This window comes from Maniola hyperantus, chromosome 16 (genome assembly GCF_902806685.2).
Source record: "Maniola hyperantus chromosome 16, iAphHyp1.2, whole genome shotgun sequence".
Classification (NCBI taxonomy): Eukaryota; Metazoa; Arthropoda; class Insecta; order Lepidoptera; family Nymphalidae; genus Maniola; species Maniola hyperantus.
The window spans coordinates 6,998,165-7,020,837 of record NC_048551.1 but is presented as its reverse complement, the minus strand read 5'-3'; the positions used below and the strand labels follow the sequence as shown (position 1 = coordinate 7,020,837).

The following is a 22,673-nucleotide window of genomic DNA, read 5'->3' as shown; positions in this document are numbered from 1 at the left end:
TATTCTTTTTCAGTCACAGCTAAAAATACAAAGTAAGGACAGTACGCAGCAGAAAGTAATGTACGTCGACATTCAGAAGGAGATAGCAGATTTGTAGAGCGTTTGTCCCTGTCATTGAGATCGACAAAACGTCAATAGGTATGAGTGACAGAGACAACGCTCTACACAGCCGAAATGTCATTCTAAAGGCCGGTACATTACTTTCAGCCACTGCATGTATGTCTGAAAAAAAGGTGCCGCTAAACTCTTTTAATATGGGCCACAATCAGAGTTCGCTACCTGTCAGATATTGATATGCGTGAAGCGTGTTTCAGTGCCTGCCTACACACTAAACTGATACGGGTGCGTATTTATATTACGACATCAGCTGTCGCAGTTTGATTGATGTTTCAGTGCCTTAGAGTTATTTTTAACAGCTCATTGAAATCAATTACCTATTTTCACATAATCTAATAGTATTGAAATGTAGCAGAATCATGCTTTCTATCACTTGCTTTATCGATAAAGGATTTTTTATTTATTTACTCAGATACAAGTTAGCCCTTGACTGCATTCTCACCTGGTGGTAAGTAATGATGCAGTCTAAGATGGAAGCGAGCTAACCTCGAAAGGAAACCTTTTATTACCTAAACCCATGCTCTTTGGTTTCTACACGGCATCGTACCGGAACGCTAAATCGCTTGGCGGTACGGCTTTGCTGGTAGGGTGGTTACTAGCCACAGCCGAAGCCTCCCACCAGACCAGAAATTTAGAAATTATAAAATTCTACACCCCTGCCAGGAATCTAACCTGGGACCTACCACTAATAAGACCACAACCCTTACCACTATGCCAGGGAGGTTGTCTACGAAAATATCGTCGAGGAAAATATCGTGACGAAACCTGCATGTCTCAGTGTGCATGCTTAGGTAATGATCTCAAAAGTGTGTGAATCTACCAATCCGCACTTGGACAGCTAGGTCACTATGACCCTAAGCCCTAAACGGGTCTTCTCTCTGAACCCCCTCTCGGGTCTCTCTCCTTCAGAGATAGGCATAAGTATAACGTGTGTTTAAAAAGTTTTTGTGGTAAGCCAGTAACTGAGTTTTTCAATTTTCAATTTATTATGTGACAAATTTTTGGTGTTGTAAGCAACAACTATAAACAGCTAGAAGTATAATATAGCTATGATGCAATGGGTCTTCACTACAATCTGCATTGTCTGTTTGTTTGCACGTCCGCGTCGCGACTAACGAGTGAAAGTCGCGAAAGTTGTATCGGCGGAACGGAATGGACATAGGAAATAATCATTCGATTGTACGCCCTATTGTTATTGGATATCATCGTACTGAAAAGGACAAAATGATATTACTAGCTTATGCTCGCGACTTCGTCCGCGTGGACTACATAAATTCCAACCCCCTATTTTACTCCCTTAGGGGTTGAATTTTCAAAAATCTCTTCTTAGCGGATGCCTATGTCATAATAGCTATCTGCAATCTACATGCCACATTTCAGCCAGTTCCGTCCAATAGTTTCAGCTGTGCGTTGATAGATCAGTCAGTCAATCAGTCACGTTTCCCTTTCATATAGGTATTTAGATTTTTTGGCCGGGGTGGATAGACGAACACAATAATGTTTCCGAGTATACACTCTAGGGTGGCTGTTTTAGGGTAGATAATACACTGTGCGAAAACCGGTTGTAGATATATAAGTACTCAGATTAATTATTCTAAGTATATGTAATTTTCACGGTTTTTATGTGCATCAAATAACGTTGAATGTATTGCACCATAACGAATAGGTAGTAGTTAAAGCGAAGAGCAGATCATCGACCTTGTAAGGTAATTGTCCTCCGTGTGGGTGTAGCTTAAAGAATGGGAGGAAATGAGGCCGGCTATTGAATAGCGGCCACGCGTCTTGGTGCTTTCAATGCGAGCTGAGGTACCAAAGAGTTCCATACATATTAATCCTACCTACCAACCTTTCTCCACTGTATAGTTTGAAAAGTTTGATTAAAATAAAGATGAATAACTCTTCATTCATCTTTATACGAGCAATCTGATTGAAATCTGAGTCAACAAAGGATCTGTTCATACCTAGACCTACCTATGTATATTTTCAATCAAATCTTTGTTTATCAAATTCAAAGATATAAAATAATTTATTTAGGGATGATTAAGTGGCGCAACTTTAATATATTTTTCTTGGTTTATATTATTACCTATAATTATTCAGAGTAAGAAAGTAGATGTTTCAATCGTTTAACGTGCGTTTAACACTAATCTATATATATATCTATGATGATTTAGGTTCGATTCGAATAGAATTTTAATCGCTCATTGTACTTACTTACTAATAATGGTTTTCAAAAGTCTTTATCCTTCAATGATAATTTCACGCACTGCCGGTAGCCTTATCCACATCCTATAGGCAGGTAGAGCCTTCTAAGCATTTAATTTTATAGTGAAAAAATTTTTGCCCACGACTTTATCTTAGAGGAATCAAGATCTTTAGAAATCCCGCGGGAACTCTTTACTTGCCCGTTATGACAATGTCTTTCCTTGTGGCTATTATGAATTTTAGCACAGCTTTACGATAAGTAAGCTGTAAAGAAGCAGCAAACAAAAATACATTTCTGATCAATAAGCAATACCTAAGGATTCCCGTACCTATTTATATCTGTTCATAGTCTATGTCTGTGGTTCATGCTTTTCATTCTTTAGCAAGGCCTTAAAGGACTGTTATCCAGGGCCGTAAAAAAAATTAAAAAAATAAATTCTTTAGCAGGTAGTTACTCTACTATTTATAGCCGTAAAATACGTGTCGTAAAGAAAACGCACTCGCATTTATAAAGGGTAATCAGAGGCACGCTTTCTGAGCGTCAATCGCTATGGAGTCAAATACCATGTAATCTTCCATCGAATGGTCGTAACGACACAAGCGACAAGGGTAACCATGTCCGAATTCCGATTGTACATTTAAGTTAAGCTTTTGTCGTGTAGGTAGGAAAACTTTCTAGTGAACTTTTCTAGTGAATAGACAACCTACCAAACATTACACAGACAGACAGACAGGTATTTCGACAGAGTCAGTTATTTTACCATGAACCTTATTTTCTCAAAAAAATTGCATCTTCAAAAGTTTTGTAATACACTATCAAGCCTTACAGTTTTTAATAAGTACGTAGTCAAAAAATTATCTGTTCCCTGAAAAATATATACCTACCTATTTGGCAAAGAAGATAGAAGTCGGTAAGCAGCTATCATATTATAAACTTTCAGCTTTCAGCAATGGATTCTTGGGCTATATTCTGCTGTTAAGTTAACCCTACCTTTAAATATTCTGAGAATTTTTTTAATCGCGTCAAATATTTACTAGAATGGATTATGGAGAAATTTAACAGTCAATTAAACGCAGCGATTAAAACATGATAATTATTATAGTGAAAAAAAGAGTAGAAATCAACGGATTAACGTTCCGTGCCAGCAATTGTTAAGTACCTATTGTTACAATTTTTTTAATTAGGGCCTCACCCAACTGAAATCCCAACCAAAAGATTATGAAAACAGTCTGTAACGGTTTAATGACACTCCCACTTAAAAAAGGATCGCGACATTAACCGTTCCCGAAATATCTTCTGCTTGTAACAAAGTCCTGCAGGAAACATTAAAGAAACATTCCAGCTTTATTACCAGTTATTTGTGGCACTGCCTTCTGACACTCCCGAGTCCTATTTTTCCTTAAAAGCATTTGTAATAATAACCATTTTAGTATAATCTCGACTGTTTAACTAAGCTGTTGTACATTCTTATCGTAGTTAAAAATGACAGTTTTTATGCATACCTATATTTTTGATACACTGAGAATAAATCAATAAACCAAGGGCATTATCGGCTTGAATAACGTAAGGCAAAGATCGAAAAAAACACCAGGGTTATAATAAAAGTAGGTACTTGTAATAAAAGTGTTGGTATCAATAAACAGCAAAAGCTCTTAAAGAAATAGAGAGCTTAATATAATACATGTGGGAGTTCGTTCTAAGACTTCTAACATTCTGAGAAAATTGATAAAAAATAGGTCAAGGTGAAATTAACTCTATTAAGTAATATTTTCAATGTTCATGTGCATAGGTACGCATGTATGCATGTGCGTTTTTGTATTTCGCCATAACTTCTAAATGGCTACATAAGCATTTAATTTTCGTTGATCTTTGACTCACACTTGACAGGCTACCCGTTTTTATCACATTGCGATTGCCATCTGACCTCGGCATCCGGGAAAACGAGTAGCACAAGTTTAGGTACAATAATTTACATATAGACAATAATAATAATAGCGTAAGTTCAGATGTTTGTGATAGTAACTGTAGTAGAGAGCTTGTCATTTTATAGAACTAAGTAGTAAGTACTCAGTACCCAAGGCGAAAGGCCTGATCCAAGGATGACTTGTATTGAAAACATAAAAATCGGGAAATGTGATGGTCCTGATCGGAAAATGGGATGAGGAATCAGTTTTTATAGGAGTTTCAAGAACGCTAGTTTCAATCAAAAAAATAAAACGTAGGTAGGTATTGATTGACACACTATTGATCACGACGACGACGTACCTATGTTTTATTTCCTAACAAAGTGGACCTATTCTGAAAAAAGATTGACCAAAACGGCCAGCAGTTGTAGTTATCTACTACAATAGGCAATAGGAATAGTTATGTTAACTCCTACAACAGAATTTTTCATTCCTAAACACAATAACTCGTGTTACTAAACGGAATTCGTGATCAAGTCAGCTAAGTGCCGCTCCCATACATTCCAACGGCTCTGGCATACATTTTAAACTGAATGGATGTGTTCGCGCGTATGTAAGAAACCGAATTATTATTGCTTTTGCTTTATTTGGTTGAGCATCTGCAGGGAATGTGGAGGGCGCGAATGATTGGCAATAAATTGAATTATTGCTATAAGTATTCATTGTTCGTACTTATTACTTGGGTGTTAATTTACCTCGTTTTTTTTCTTTTTTTCCATCCAGTGGCGTACAATGTGTATACCAACTCTAGATGCAAAAAGTCTATCTTTTTCAATTGATTTTATCGTCTAAATACTTTTTTACTATTGTTGTGTTATACGAAAATAAAATAATGTGTCTACTATCAACTATGTATGTTAATATACAGTATACTCTTGGGGTGACAGTATAAAAAAAATAAACACAGGTATACCTAGTGATATAATATTGCATGCACTATACCTAGGTACTTATATCTTCACTTGTGATACACACTTATTTTTTTTGTTCGTGAAAAATGAAAATCAATTTTTGCACCTACATCTATAACATAAATTGTTAAACATAAGAAATAAAAAAATGTATCTGAAGTTTACTTACTCAAAAATTTATCTAAAACGATGATGACCAGATAAAATGTCTCTTGCCGTTCAAGTTTCTCAAAATGTTGGCGAAACACGTAATCAGCAATAGGCTAGTTGACACTTTTTTTAAGTAGGTCTTAAATGGTTAATATTTGTCCTATTAGATCAAAAAAATTAACACTATATTTTTTTGCGCCCTAAAAACCGTAAATCTTTAATTTAAATATATATTTTTCTTAGACAGGTGAAAACACTGTCGGCCATGTTTGGCCGATAGATTATCTGTGCTCTGACGTCATGCATTTGTAAACAACAGCATAACCTCCCAAAGTTTAATAAACATGACTTCTATACTAGTTTACATGAAAAATATAGTAATTATCGTTATTGTATCATCCGAGAATGTAAAAACGCATCGATAAAGACCACAGGAAAGTTGTGGATTAGAGTGCCCAGTGAAATAAATATACGTAACACGCGAAGACTTGCTTAAAGGGATCCTATATGACTAACGACTGCAACCCAAATTTATTTTTGCAAAGATCACTTTGTTGTAAGTCTTACTTAATAACTTATTCAATTTATAAAGAGAAAACGATAATTTTTTACGTTTACTATGAGTTTTTAGAAATATATAAAAACTAGCTTATGCTCGTGACTTCGCCCGCGTGGACTTCATAAATTTCAAACCCCCATTTAACCCACTCAGGGGTGGAATTTCAAAAAATCCTTTTCTAGTGGATACCTTCTCTTTACCTACAAAGAACACACCCACCAAATTTCATGTATCTAGGACCAGCTGTTTAGATGTTTAGGCTGTGCGTTGATATAATAAGTAGATAATTTAAAGTCCTGACAAACTTTTACGGACTTTAAATTTTATATATATGGATACTACGTTAGTCCACGCGTGACATAGGGATGACATTTCTTTGTTTACATGTTTAATGACGTCACATCATGGCTGACAGCGTTTTCTGCGTTTCAAATAAAAATAAAAATTGTATTTTTTTAAATTGGATTTATAATATATCCATCCTGCGTTTTTAATAATTGTTATTGATATATTTCGGTGTCTTAAGCAAAATACTATAATAAATAATCATTTATTGGACGAAATTAGATATGAGTCAAGTAGCCTATTACGACATAATTTAAATAAAGTTATGTTCAAAATAAGTTATCGTTCGATTTGCATACTTGAATCAAGTTCATGATTGGAAATTAACATAGCTTAAACCGTTGGTAATTTAATTTAGTTTCAACGTGTATTCAATTTGTCTTTCGTAGGGCTGACTTAATATTACGAGTTTTAATTAAAATGTACTTTTTTGAGGATTATGTTAATTTAGAGCTTTTTAAATTTACTGGAAAATATTGAGTGCTTACTTAGTTTATCTACCAGTTTCACCTGTTGATTACCAGGTTTTGGCCAAGTCGACGTATTGGAGTTTAAAATCGTAAGTAACTAGGTACCTATAGGGCTGATCTTAGTATGTGTAGCATCAAGCTAATCAAAAAAGTAAACATTATCGAAAACTTGATAAGAGTTGAAGGAAATCGATTGACACAGACGGCACAATGCCGTGGAGTGTGAAATTCCCTATTCGTTTTTCTTAAACGATAGACGTCTCAGGAAGACGACAATCGTTTGTGAGGGCGAGTAGGCTAGGTACGACAGTTATTAAAAATTCCGATGCAAAATTGTATCGAATACAAACACAGCTAAAACACACCGAAGGCTTGTAGGTGTTTTGTAAACAGCCTCAGTTACGTGTTCGTGTGACGCTTAGTAATGGTTAGAAAGTTTTATTTTTGTCACTGTGAAAGCGTTTGTCCGCGACACCGCCGCCACCCGCGCCGTGACGTCTGAGATTGATGAAGGAAACATATTATGTATGTATACCTATAGTCGGCGACAGGTTGAGATGTGAATCGGGGTATGAGGCGGGGAGACGCCCCGTACACCCGCACGTCACCTGCCCTCGCTCGCACCACGCAGCGCAGGAGCTGTGCGCTTGTGCGTGGCGTTCACTCCTCGATTGCCATCTAGACCTATCATGTATACTATACATATTATGTTGCTTTAAATTTTATCGTTATTTACTGTTTTCATGGTAAGGCAGCCTAGGAGATAGCGCTCGCAAGATCCTCATGAGGTGAAAAGTTTAGTACTGAAAATGCGAGCGAAATCAACGCTGTAAAAGGTGTTATTTTTGTTGATGTTACATACAATATATATTTTGCTGCTTTGGCGACTCATGCACTTTTGCTTGTCGTGATTTACCTTAATGGGCCTTTGAATGGGGGCGTCTAGAACGCGTTTATCAAACATGCCGCTGAAAATAGTAACAATACAAGATTTTTGTGAAGATTAGCTATATCATTAATTAGATAAGGTGCCTACCCAATGGAAAGAAATCATCAGTTTAGAAGAAAGCTAGCTATGAAGGCACTATTATAACGTTTGATGAAAACCCAGTCGTACTACCTGTTATACGTACGTATTATACAAGTATTATATAAGTGGCGTCCTCTTTTCTAAGCTTGATAATAATTTGTAAAACAGACTACTTATTATAAATCAAAATATCAAAATCAAAAACAGACTCACATTAATCTGTTGATAAAATGCTAAAACTTATTAAAATTTAGTTTCTAAATGCGTGAAATAGTTTGCGTTTTCGACACATCTTGTGCCATCAACTTCTTTTACACAAACCATCCAAGGTTGTGAACTATGTAGGTTAGATAAACGAATCTGGACATTGATTTAGTGTAAATGGCGAAATCTATTTAGTTCTCGTCCGTAAAAACGTTTATCAAGACAAGTTTCAGCGATTTGTGAAACGTGGAAAGAATTTCAGATCTTTCAGGAAGATTTTTATTAAATGGGTACTTATCTAGTAGTAGATTCAATCTTTCGTTGCACTGAATCGTAAATTACGCAAAATTAGCGGGAAAATAATGTACCTATTTGGTTAGTTTGTAAGTTTGTTTTTCTTTTATTTTTGTTGGAACCACCAAAAGAATCAGTTTTTCAATAAATAAAAATAAATAAATAGATCTCCTGCAACTTGTTAAAATTCTTAAGCAAATTAGGACCTCCTTTAATTAACTCCTCGAGTGTTAAGTCGATTCCATGTTTACTTAAATAAGCAGCTAAGCAATTCAGCGCGGAAATGCAACTAGCATTCTTGGTTTCTATTTGCATTCTACATGGACTTGATTGGTATAATAAAAACCCTACTTATTGCACGTTTGATTAAAGGAAGAGATTCTATATTGCTAATGTTCATTCTCATTTAAAATTGGAATTAATCCATATCCATACCACGTATACTAATATTATAAATGCTAAATACGTATGTCTGTCTGTGTGCTACGTTTTCCCATCCGTTTAACTAATTTTGAAGTTACAGGGATGGCCATCCCAGGGACCGCAACACAAGCTACTTTTTGTGCCGGAAAATCAAAGAGTTCCCACGGGATAGTTAAAAATCTAAATCCACGTGGATGAACTCGCAGCTATCTGCTATCATCTATTTGGTACAGAGATACTCGTAGCTTGCATTCTGAAGACGGATATATAGGCTATTTTTATCCCGAAAAATCAAATATTCCGACGGAATTTTAAAATACCTAAAAGGAAAAGCAAATATATAATTGTCAGAAAATTAGAATGCCTGCAAATATGTACCTATAAAAGGATTTCGATGTTATCTACCCAAATGCCGTGAATGTTAAGAAGGGAAAGCATAATTATTGCCATTTATAGCCTGTGGCCATAACTAATAATAGTAACTTATAAGTTGTTTTGGTAATCGAATGTAGGTCCCAGCTGCGATTACTCGTGCGTGCGTGCGTGGGTCGAGCGGCAACATAAAAGTAATAATATAACGGTTCTGTATTATTAAGCAAAGCCACCGTTACCTTTTACGAGGTCTATTGACCAAATAGAAAACAATGCTTACAAGAGAATAACATTAGTAATTAAACCTTTAATAATTGGGAAGCTGACGAACAAAGCGGTATAATAGTTATACGTCTTAATACACTTCTGAACAAAATACCCCAACGTTTATCCCAACGTTTTACCTTTCTTTACCCAACGTTTTACCCAACTAAAAATATCTAAATCTGAACATTTCCAAGCAAAACGGTCTAAAAGTTATACTGGAATTTAGTCTAAAGTTCGTAATTTCGGTAATCTAAATACAAACTTGAACTCATTTTCAAGTAAAACGGGCTAAAACTAGCTATGCTATTTAGTCCAAATTTCTATCAAAACGGCACAGTTGCCCTAAAGTTTCAAGAGTTTTTTACTCCTTCTGTAAAATTTTATTTCGTGCAATTACTTGCATCATTTGTTCGCCAGCTCCTCAATTTATCTCCAGCACTATCCAACTGACAATCTAAAGAGGATGGCGGAATCTGTGGAAAGCAAAGAAAAGAAAAGAGAAATAAGATGAAGATGTCCGAGCTAAGGGATGGCTATGGTAAATACAATTAAATCTCATTGAGAAAAGTCTGTACCTAACAGTCAGATTTAGAGTCAGAACAACGTCCACAATCAGGTTGGGGTGACATAGGAATGTGAAGGGTTTGGCCATAGTCCACCTCACTGGCCAATTGCGGATCGGCAGACTTTGCGCACCTTTGAGAACGTTATGGAGACCTCTCAGGTGTGAAGGTTTCGTCACGATGTTTTCCATCACTGTTGAAGTAAGTGATAGGTTAATTTGCTTATTAAATTAAAACACACATGATACCGAAAAGTTAGAAGTGCATGCCTGGGATCTAACCCCGAATCCCCCCAGGCCCGACAAGCAAGTGACGTCTCAATAAGCTAAGCTAAGCACCTAATATAAACTGTTGAAAGATTAAGTACAACATGTTTAGCGAGTTTTGAAATCATGTAATAATAAGTACGTTTGTGGTTGAAATGAAGCAGATGTAAATGACAGTCATTATCGTGTATCTGATTTCGATTTGCAAATATTTCGTGAGTCTACTTAATCATTGAGGAGTTATTACTGTACGAAACAATGGTAGCATAATAACATCGGTATGAAATAAGCCCGTGGGACGATCTACGTGCCATTACAATTAAGCGGAGTCAAGGTTACGACGACGCGAGCATTCAATGATTAATGATTAGCTTGCCACATACATGCACACACACACACACATATAAGTGGTGATAGCTTAGTGGTTAAGAGTTAAGACTTAAGATGATGACTATTCGGGGCGTCTAACTTTTCAGAGTTAAATATTATTGTTTTCTTTAGTGGTGCAGGAAAACAGCGTGAGGAACCTGCATGCAGAAGAGTTCTCTATAAATTTCTCAAAGGTGTGTCAATGATGAATGAATGAATACGGACACATGACGACGTAAATATTCACGGCTTTAGGTAGGTACTTAAAAATAATAGTATTACTTACCTGCCTATTTAATGCGTTAATTGCTGCGCTAGAATCATTTTAACTGTGCAAAGCAGTTAGTTGGGTACATGTTGGGCAGGTCGCTGACATTTTCTCGTTTGTTTGCATATTTTTATACACACAACAAATTAATATTTTGTAGTGCAATGTGGTAGTTGTGGTACCTACTTAGGCAGGTTTACCAAGTTATTAAAAACTATGATAATTACGAGTAAGTATATTTTTAATAAATTTAAATTTAGAATCACCTCAATATTTTATTGAAACATTTTACTGTACCTACGTACATTAATAATAACCACTAGATGGCACTAGAATAGTAGTAAATAGGTCAGAGACGTGATGTCTCTGGTATAGGTACCTACCTTAATACATAGACAATTATTATTCTGATCGGAAATCTTGATACTAATTATGCATCATTATTAAATTCAGTAGTTATCGATACGAGTTCATATCCGAATCCTATTTATAATATTATGTATTTTATATTTACGGTAGGATCGTTTCATCTCGATTACTCAACCAGTAACCTTAGATGGTCAATTAAAGTTGTTTAATCTAAATTAATTACGGAGATCGGATATCAATCGCCCGATGTCGAAACTACAGCTGTTGATCCGACGATCAATTATTCATTTAGGTACTCGGGATTAGTTTAATTGACAGAATTGGATAACTGTTGCCTGTTGGCTGGATAGTGTTGGAAATGTTGGATAGGATTACGATTAGGAGCAGTGAAGTAAAACTATTTATCTATTACTTAAACAAGTTTATCGGAAAATCTTTAGTGGTAGAATTACTATTCTTGAGAGCATCAGTTAGCTACAGACACTGATTTAAAATGTTAGGTATCCTAATAACCACCTAAATTATTAACCATCTAAATATTTCATCACAGCTAGTATCTATCTTTCTTTTCATTGCACTTCGCAGTGCGCATTGCTTTGCATAAAAAAAGTGAATGAATATAAATAGCAGTTGTTATTTTTACATTTGGAATGGCGTCAGTGTATTATAATTCGGTCAAGATTTATCTTGAAAGATGTAAGGTAGAATAAGAAACTGCGAAAAACGAAAGCAGCATTGCTTATTGATACCTACAAGAAACAGTTTTCTTTTACATACCTACTTGTAAAATACGAATAGAATCTACCGAATACAATGTTGACAAATAATTCACTTTGCCGCGACTTGTCACGCTATAAGTATACCAATTTAGTCGAAGTCTTTCATTTTGCGGCTAGGAAATTATAGTGTACTGTGCAGGTGCAATATTGTCTAGTCTTCCTGCAGTGTTATGCCATTCACCTACATTATGCGTTTGCATCTTGGTATGTTTGTTATGACTTTTTTATACACTTGTTTTATAAAAGTAACTCTGAAGATTTCAGGTTGGTTACGTCATAGAATGAATGATACCTACATAAAGACCAGACAAGTGCGTGTTGAACTCGCACGGAGAGGGTTCCGCACAATATTGAGAGAAATAGGTAATTACCAAGGTGAAACAGATTTATGTAGGGATATAAATCTATCTAGTTTTAACTCAGTCTTAAGTCTAAGCAAAGTTATAGTGCGCTCTATGGATCTTATAATATGAGATCACTGTCTCGTATATTATTTCTACTTAGTTGTGACAAATGGCATGACAGTATATCAAATACAAGTCAACTTAGCAACAGCTAATCGTGTAAAGTACATAAAGACTTTGATTTTAAGCAATAATTTTTAAAATATTAAGAACGCTTTGAGCAATAAAGTTTAAAATGGTTTGCTCGATCGTATGAGGAGCTGCAAGGTAATTGAAATGTAGTCAGTCAGTAAGTGGGCCAGCTTCAATCGGCGGACGTACAATGTTTACTAACAAATTGTTTTTCTTGTTCCATTGTGTTGTAGGAAATGGTTTTTTTCTGTGTTGTGAAATTTTCAAGACGCCACAACCGGTTTTGCATTCCTCTCATAACTCATAAGTATACTACGTATTGTACGATAAGTTGCAGGTCACAAAAAATCAAAATTGTTTGAATTATTGAAGATTGTTTCTACGTAGGCATAGGTCACGCAAAATTTCTGCAACTATCAAAAAATAATACTAACGTGGATGACAGATTATGTTGTGTATATATGATAATTTAATTATCAATAGGTATACCTATCAGAAGTGGGATTAGGATTTCTGACTTACCCTAAACAACATACTTAAATTATTTTAAAATTGAATTCAATAGCATTCCGACCTTCTCGTCAATTTTGTGCTTATGTACCATAAAATATAACAACATACCTATAAGTTATAGGCTATAACTATAAACTATGTAGGTATATTTTGTGCTTCTATCATAGTATTTTGACATTCCTTGGCTTAGGTGCAACGTAAACACGTTTAAGTATGATTTACTATTCACAAGGAGGCCGATCGCATACCTGTGAATCAAGAAGGTCACTATATATCAATTCATGAGACGGGAAATTGCCGGTGATTTGTCTGCGATACAAAACTCAATTACATACCACAAAATGAATAAAAATAAACGCTATTTTATTTCAATAAGGTTCAGTTTTTGATGTATGATTATAACAAAAGAGAAGCAGTTAGTTCAGACGAGCCATATAATATTATAATAGTTAAAGTTACTTTGAATCTAATACTGCTTACATAAGTGGTATTTTTTTGACAAGAAATCTCTTTGATAGTTAAGATTATTAGAGCAGATTTTTTTAAAGAATTACAATAAATGGTTCTGATTGATATAACATATTTTTTTAAGTTAATAATACTTTTTTAAAAGCATACCATTATAAACTTAAATTAGATGCACGCGCTTTATGGATTACAAAATTGAACATGAATTTATTTTGTAACAAAGTGATTATGCCTCAAAAATTAGCATATCTATTCACCCGATCTCTGCTGCGATCGGCATATGTGATCTAATGGAATATGTTGGTTAATTATGTTAATTGTAACACATTGCGTAGTTTACACTTCTCCGTTTCGTAATGGCTTCGTAATAGCTTCACTTGTGATTTATGGACCGTGGCCGGAATCAGCCGAATTTTGCGAGCATGAATTTAGTTCAAATTGAATCGAAATACCCATATAATCTCGTGTTGTTGACTCAATGAAACATGAGCTTTAACTTGGATTATGCATCTAACAGTGTAATAAATAATAATTCTCTTTATGGGAAAGTATCTCTCATCAAACATCAAATGGCAGACTATGGCCTAAGCCCTTCTCATTTTGACAGGAGATCCGTTTTCAGTAGTAAGCCGGCGATTGGATGATGATCAGATGTTAGTGATAATAACCGAGGTCAGCCCCTTAACGTGCTCTCTAAGGTGCGGAGGAATAAAAAGGTCAAATTTGGACACCCAAAGTCGGTAAAAAGTCACAATAGCAATAGGGCTACTTCTACAGGTACCTATTTATTCCGAGAGAGACAACAAAAGAGTCTATGACACTAACTATTCCTCATTATATACAAACCTCATTTATTATTTTATCATGTCATATGATTTATCAAACACGCTGTATACCTACCTCAAGGCTGTATTTTCACTTTTAGATTTGTTACGTTGCCATATGTTACTATAGTTTTAACTTTTAACACATTTTCAGTATACTGCGGTATTTAATAATAAATTGTGAAATCCGTTGTTGTGTATAATATAGTCTTGTTACGTATACATATATGATTTTTGTGGCAATCAAACTAACTGCATCCGCTGTTTCGTTTATAAAATAATAATTGAATTAGTTAGATATTTTTTAGACAATTACAGTTGTTAGGGTTCCGTGCCCGAAGGATGCCTACGGGCAGTGGCGTGCACAGGATTTCAAGCCAGGGTATGCATTTAGGTATGACCTTATTTTCCGGCAGGTTTTATTGAAAAATAAGCATTGATTTATTACAACGAGGGTAAGCAGTGCATTTATGCCTCTATCAGCTGCACGCCACTGCCTACGGGACCCTATTCCTCCACTCCGTCCGTCCGTCCGTCTGTCTGTCCGTCAGCTGTATCTCGTGAACCGTAATAGCTAGAGAGTTGAAAAAAAAATCAAAATGGCCGCCATGAAAATTAATTTTATTGTAACTACTATAGTGGCTTAAATTTTACTTTTTGGTACTTATTATTTAAGATATCATAGTAAAATTTGTCGTTCTTTCTAATATTTTACGGTATATATCTATTATTATACTGTATATAAAAATTATTTTATATTTTATTTTCAGTAACAGTAATAAAATTAATTTTTTTGAATTCTAGGTACGTGCTTTAACTATTTTAATAGATATCACCATAATTAGAGCACGTAGAGCTCACATTGGCCTAATTTTGTTTTACCTACTTACGCAATCTTTAAACTAAACTAATTCATTAATGCTGCCTATGGAAAAACATAGCAATGGATTTAGACCTGCGAGTTTTGACTAGCCACACTGGCGTCGATTCCAATGTCTATCTCTAAACTAAATTTCGAGACTCCTGTTGGAGTTTTTTAATACTGTTAAAATAGGACGGAAAATGCATTTTAGATTAAAAACTCTAAATAATGGGGCCGATTCTCTAGTACACAATCTCTAAACTAAACTAAATTAACAGGTCTAAGTCTAGTGCTTTCTTTTTCCGCAAGCAACATTATGAAAGGGATAGCAATAGATTTAGACGTGATATTTTAGTTTAGTTTAGAGATTGTGTACAAAGGAATTAGCCACAGTGTTGCTCTACAAATTTGAACTGACACCTAAAGTCACGAGGTTTGACAGTTCTAAATTAAATTAAGTTTGTATGTCCTTTTCTTATTACATTGGTAAGAAAAAGACGCGAATATACGCTAAAATTTAGTTGCCATCAGAGTCATTATGGCTAATTCCGTTGTACACAATCTCTAAACTAAAATGACACGTCTAAACCTATTGATATTTTGCTTGCGGAAAAGGATAGCACTACTTAGATGTAGACCTGTTAATTTAGTTTAGTTTAGAGATTGTGTACAAGAGAATCGGCCCCACTACTTACCACTATCCAGTTATCACAGCCAAGCTATTAACTATGGCCTAACTTCAAATTAACTTTTTATAAATGTTCCGTAGGAAAGGAAGTCCGAATAAAAACAAGAAGATCAATAAGGAAGATCTAACCACATAATAGATCAGCAGGCAAATACCAGCTGCTATCTATTATAGCGGTTTTTTACACTTACAAATACTATCGTTGGTAATCGATTACCTCTCGATTATTCAATACTTACTTTTAACGGTTTCGCAATCGATGACTGAATTAGGAAAATACTACATCTTATCACAATTCACATTATAAGTTTATTATTATAATGATAATCAATCAATTAATTAATATAGATAAGTAGTACCTAATTTTAAGGGCTCGTACCCGAAGGGTGCCATAAGGACTCTATTACTAAGCCTCCGTCGTCTGTCCGTCTGTCTATCAGTACGGTATCTAATAGATAGAGAGTTGAAATTTTCTACAGTAGGTATGTGTACTTATTTCTATTGTCGCTATAAAACCAAATAGATAAAACAATTTCAAATTGGGTGCCATGAAAATTTAAAAAAAAATCCTTGTACGGTACAATACTACGGTATAAAGTTATGAATATTCTAAATCTGGCGTACAAGAGTGGTCCCGGAAAAGTGGGTGCACAATTTCAATATCTAATTTTCATTGTCACATTGTTTTGGGTATGATGAAAAAATCCTAGGTGTGATATTCAATCCTAAGCTATTTTTAACACATTTCACGACTTCCTATATTTTTAAATATACTTAATATACTGTAACATATACCTGCCTATCTACGTTAGATGTAAAAAACATACCAATACTTATGATCATCGAAGCGAAAAGGACGGTCAAGGTGAAGGCCGAGATGACGCCAGCGCCAGGATTGTCTCATAGATTAGCTAATTAAAACGATACGAATAGAGATTATTTAGCCACTCCTAGGTGGATACGAAGCATAGTTACATTTATATCTGACTAGATATCTTCTTCTTCTAAATATATATAAGGAAAAGGTGATTGATCTATCAACGCACAGACTGGATCTGCCTGGATACCTATTATGGCGTAGGCATCTGCTAAGAAAGGAGGAAGAAAGAAGTTAAATAGGGGCTTGAAATTTGTGTAGTCCAAGCGGACGAAGTCGCGGACATAAGCTAGTAAAAAATAAAACTATTTATACTGATGACTAAATAATGTTTTGGTAGCCTTTGTATGAGAAAATTAGTCAAGTTTAAGATAAACATGCGTGTTGGTAAGGCCGTATTTATGTTTAGAATAATAGCGTAATTATATTTAATTTTAATCACGTCTTGGTCTCAAAAATAAATGTTAAGATATTTATCTATGTATTAGTGTCAGTAATATATAGATAAATATCTTAACATTTATTTGAATGGCCAAAAGTGATGGACATCGCCTTTAGAAGGAGATAGCAGATTTGTAAAGCACTGTCTCGGTCGTCGAGACCGACAAAACGTCATATGTATATGAGTGCCGCCAAAAAATCATTTATATCAACCTATTAGAATCTTCTCAGACCTGGGCGTATTTGGAACCCTCGTAGCTTTAGTTTTAAGTTTACGTAATTAATTATCACGACTACAAATTCAGCAAGTGACAATCAGAAAGTGAACATCAGTACCCAATTTGAAATGATTTGATTCTTTCATAATATCACTATTTTGTGATATTACTATTTAATGAGATGACAAAAGTAATTTTTTTTATTTATCCTGACCTTTTGTATTGAGTAACGATATATTCTAATGGTCAGCACACACCTACTTATTGCAAGCAAAGTACTTATCTCGTAATTTTTTTACATGCACATAAACCTTGTGACTATAGGTACAATTTGTACCTGCTGTCGTAATAGTAATAGGTGTGTCCCTCCAAGTGCTTGAACTGGAACAATAAAAAAACACTTAGGTATATTTCTTTTATTGCGACACAAACTATGTTTTATGTATTATTTTCGAAATAAAATTATAGATAAAAATAATAGAAGTATTTTTAATTCAATTAGTTTTTACCTACAAACCTATTGCGTACGGCAAGTTGCATGCATCGATTAAACAATAAAAACTGGAAAGTGTTGTCACAATAAATTTAAAAATACTAGTTTTGCTTCGCACGTAATTGCTCCTTTTTATAAGGATTAAAAACTTGCAATGTCTGACCAGTTTTTGTATTAGGCGTTAATAGTGATTAATTTTAAACTTCGATTAGCTTGACTGGAATTTCATAAATGCAGTGGATTAGTGGAGTATTCATATTAGTATTTCAATGGTTTAAAATACATAGTATGTACTGACAGCCGCAATCAGAGTCGCTTAATCGTTACTTAAGGCATTCCTTATCCATACTAATTAATGCCTTAAGTAACGATTAAGCGACTCTGAGGCTGAGATCTATAGAGCGCACTTTGACTTTGCTCAGTTTTAAGATTGAGTTAAAACGAGGCAGATTTATGTGAGAGATATAGCTCTGTCTCGTTTTAACTCTGTCTTAAGTCTAAAAGCTAAGTCAGATTGCGCTCTATATATCTCACCCTGAGTGCGGCAGTTAGTCTTTATTATATTCAGAAGTCAATTATGAGTCAATCTCATCTCATCTGCCATTGTTTACATTCTATTTGTACTGGATTCTTGTAGGTGTATCCTGTATGTGCAATAAATGCAGTTATTTGTATGATTTCATTGACTAAACTAATATAATATTTTGTACGTAGGACGCACACGATGATTTATGTATCGCAAAATTTCTTGTCATACTTTCTTGTAATGTATGTTATGGCTGGATGAAATACATAACACTTGCATTGCCTATATCTGCGAGTCAAGTGACCTGCTTGGCTGCTGAAATCAGTTTTCAATAAAAGTTATAGAACGCAATAGAAACTATTTAGTAATTTGGCTCTAAATAAATATATGCTTTGTATTTCAAACCATGAACAAAGTTACGTCTAAATAACAGAATTGAAAGTGTTCGGAAAAAAATCTTATCAATAGATACCTAGGATAAGAAAGATTGGTTGAGTGTTTTTTTACAAAAAAATAGAAACGTTACAATAATTCTCATTTCAATAATATCACGTTCTTATGCGGTTTGCTAGTTGCTACCTACTACCGTTCGATTGCTTGCCTTTTCAAGTTAGAACTCCAATTTTATCATTATCATCATCATCATCATCATCATCATCATCAACCGATAGACGTTCACTGCTGGACATAGGGACTTCCACAAGCTACGGTCTTGCGCCGCCGTCATCTAGCTGCTCCCTGCGACTCGTCTGATGTCGTCCGTCCACCTAGTCCAATTTTATACTACCTACTGTTTTATTTATTCTTACGTAGGCAATAAGTAATAACTAACACTTCTATAATAACAATTCTAAAAAAAAAAAAGCAAGCCATGTCAGCTATAAAAGGTCTCCGATCATCATGTCGGAGGACAAAAAAGCGGACATACAAAAAAAAACTTCTATAATGAATTTTGATTTCATAAAGCCAAATAAATTTGGTAGATGGGCACGAAATTATTACTTACCTTATCTTCTTAAGTTGCCCAACGTCCTGGGAAATCAAGGTTTATGTTGGATTTTCACCTACTAAAACCCCCTCTGCGGCCACCCTCAGTACATATTGGGAGGGTCCGAGATCCCTTACCAACACATCGGTGTCACTACTTACTCGTCTTCGAATTTAAAATGTACCTAATATTCGTTTGCGTTTTCAAACTTAAATATAAACAAGTTTATACTTAATTGCATTGTATTGAAAAGTTAGTACTAGGTTATGAATAAATTGTCCGCAAATGGCAGTTCCGCTGGGCAGGGAGCAGTCTAAGGCACGGACTGAGCGCGGCGGTAGGTACCACGCTACTCATTCGGTGGTACTGGATTAGCATTTGAACCACACATTGTAGTCACGTACTACCGGTTGTCGTCACGCTGTTCTTGTACAGATAATATAAGCACATAACCTCCATTCGTATTGGAAATTATAAACATTATTTACCCTTGAAATTGTGTTTCAAAATACGTTTTTGTTTTTAGCATATTGTGTTTTACATAACAATACCATAATATTATGTACCTATTTACGGACACCTAGATATCGTATTTACTCGTAAAATAGAAGGACAAACCCTAAACCACTCAATTAATTTCCTTGACAGTGGTCAGTGGCTCTAACAGTGATCTCACGAGGCGTTTATTGATAAAATAGCACTATAATAAATATGGGGAAGGATCTGTGGGGATACTCAGTGTCCAACACTGAATGATAGCCACCGAGCTCAATTGACATTTATTTTTAATGCATTGAAGGCTTTCTACGAAAAAATAATTGTTTCCATATCAATGAATGAAGCAGCAATCATGCAGCAATATATAAAACCAATCAATGTCAAGTGAGCTCGGTGGCCAGTGTGACACTGAGTTAGCAAATCAGTAGCCTGCAGCTCGATTGCGGTAGAATGACAGCTTCAAAGTCTCGATCGCAATCGCCTTTGATTGGTTAATGCTCGCTAACTATTGGCTACAAAGCATTGTTGCAACAAGAATACCATCAATTCAGCCAATCGCAACGTGTCTGTATATATTATATCATAGATTGTAAAGAGTGTAAAGTCGATAGTTTAAAATTAATTAACTAACAAATTATCCTCGGTTCAATACCTATAATTATAATTTATTTGTAATTATTTTTGTAATAGTTACGTCTTGTATTACTCAATAGTATGTTAACGAACGTTGGCCTTACTATAACAAATGATTGCATTTTATAAGATTACGAATATATAACATATAAAGTTTAAACTATTAATATATAAAACTTCTTTATTAAATATATTACAAATATATTTTAAGCGATGTATGCTTTATAAATTATAAAATACGTGCTATAAAGGCATGGAAGAGATTTGATTTTCTCGAGGCGCGAATGATGTTTCGTGTAATAAATAATCAATTTCCAAGCCACGTTTCCCAAGTAGATTTCCTTGCGTATTTCCGCCGTGCAGCAATAAAGACGTCGAAAATGGGTAACGAAACTCATATTTTATACCACTATTAGTACTAATTTATTATTTTCGTTTAATGCGTATAGTACGCGATAGGTCGAGATGGCAATCGGGTAGGGAACGCCCCGCACACACCCGCACAGCCCCCGCGCTAACCCGGTGCGGTTAAATAGTAAATGCTACTTCCAAATCGATGTTCTTTGTTTAGTAATGAGTTATTTTGTCTCACAACATAAAGCTGTTATTTTAATATCAAAGGATATCCTGTCATTGTTTGCGTACACAGTTTATATTTAGATTTTCATGCAATTGATGGTAAGTCACCAACTAATACATCTACACATAACTTTTTTTAAACTATAGTGAAATGTCATGTCTGTTGTAGAGCCGATGGCCGCTGGGGCACACGTGTTTTGGAGTGGCGACCATGTACCAACAAGCGCAGTGTGGGGACGGCATCCGACCCGCTGGACTGATGATCTTAGGAAGGTAGCGGGAAGTGGGTGGATGAGAAAGGCGGAGGACCGCGTGTATGGTAGCGCGCTCTCGGGAAGGCCTACGTCCAGCTGTGGAGGCAAACAGGCTAATTGATAGAAACAGGTAGGTATAGATACTACCTGCTATTCCAAACGGAATCGTAAAAACATGTAGCCCGTTAAAAAGGTTTAATTTATCATAAGAAGACTCCGGTCAAAACTGAACGGAATATGCTAGGGAGAAGAAGTATCAACTACTTCAACAAAGAATCAAACCTGTGACCTGGTTAAGCAATCACGAAACGCTGCGCAAGAGTGGTCGCCATTAGACGTAGATCACGGCATGTGAAATGAGCAACCGCATCATCCGCGAGAAACTATTAAGATGCACACGATAACGAAATATTATCAGGGTCAATTATTCTTTCCACGGTGGCTACTGGTTTACAAACTAATATAAAACTACGGTAGTGGTTACGCTTAGAGCTCTACATAAAATATGTAAATTAATGTTTGTTTGTTTGCAGGTAGGTACCTACCTACCTGCAAACAAACAAATCGTCTGCATATCGTCGGCCTCCTAGTCGGGACGTCCGTGGTTCGATCCCGGGGCCTCTAACTTTTCGGAGTTATGTGCGTTTTAAGCAATAAAGTATCACTTCCTTTACCGATAAAGGAAAACATCGCGAGGAAACCTGCATGCTTGAAAGTTCTTCATAATGTTCTCAAAGGTGCGTGAAATCTGCCAAACCGCACTTGGCCAGCTTGACATGACCAAATCCTTCTTTATTCTGACTGGAGACCCGCGCACAGTAATGAACCAGCGATGGGTTGATGATGATGTCTATAGATAAGTATATCTGTTTGTTGCATCCGCGCATCGTTCTTCCGTTTGAGTTGAAACTTTGTATAGTTGTTGTTGGAACTTGCGGGAAAATGTCTGACCATCAATGTACGTAGGTGGTTAATAAAAAGAGAAAACGTAGAGAGAGAAACTCGTACTTTCGCATTTAAAATGATAATAATAAAACAGGTACCTACACTCTACAGCTAGAGCGTAAACTTGTTTGAAAAAATATCTCTGAAGATAGATAATCCACACCGACGTTATTGTCGGATAAAAATAAGCGTTAAATCATTTTTGCACGGTCACAGCGAGAGCGATCGAGTAGAAAGAAAATAAAACAAGCAACATTCAATTCGACGCCGAATGTAAGCAATATCTGCCGGTAGTCGGTACGTTCACCCTTCAGTATTATGTGATCTGCAGACGTTATTATGGCTAGCAGTATTTTGGATGGATCGAAAACCTGTAAATTTTTATGGAAATTCTTAAAAAAAAA

The 22,673-nt window shown here is 35.4% G+C and overlaps 1 protein-coding gene and 1 long non-coding RNA gene across 3 annotated transcripts in view; one reads left to right on the top strand and one right to left on the bottom strand.

Moving 5' to 3' along the window:
- LOC117989388 (dehydrogenase/reductase SDR family member 9) overlaps positions 1-22,673 on the bottom strand; it is a 46,184-nt gene that overhangs the window by 15,428 nt on the left and 8,083 nt on the right. The window contains exon 2 of one of the 2 annotated variants that reach the window (XM_069503910.1): positions 17,691-17,734. The exons of the other annotated variant lie outside the window; for it this stretch is intronic. The gene's annotated coding sequence lies outside the window, so the exon portion shown is untranslated. The remainder of the gene's footprint in view (positions 1-17,690; positions 17,735-22,673) is intronic. 2 annotated transcript variants of the gene reach the window in all.
- On the top strand, positions 10,869-21,340 carry LOC138403425 (uncharacterized). The gene is made up of 3 exons (XR_011237697.1): positions 10,869-11,007; positions 12,184-12,289; positions 21,240-21,340. It is a non-coding gene; the product is annotated as an uncharacterized lncRNA (long non-coding RNA).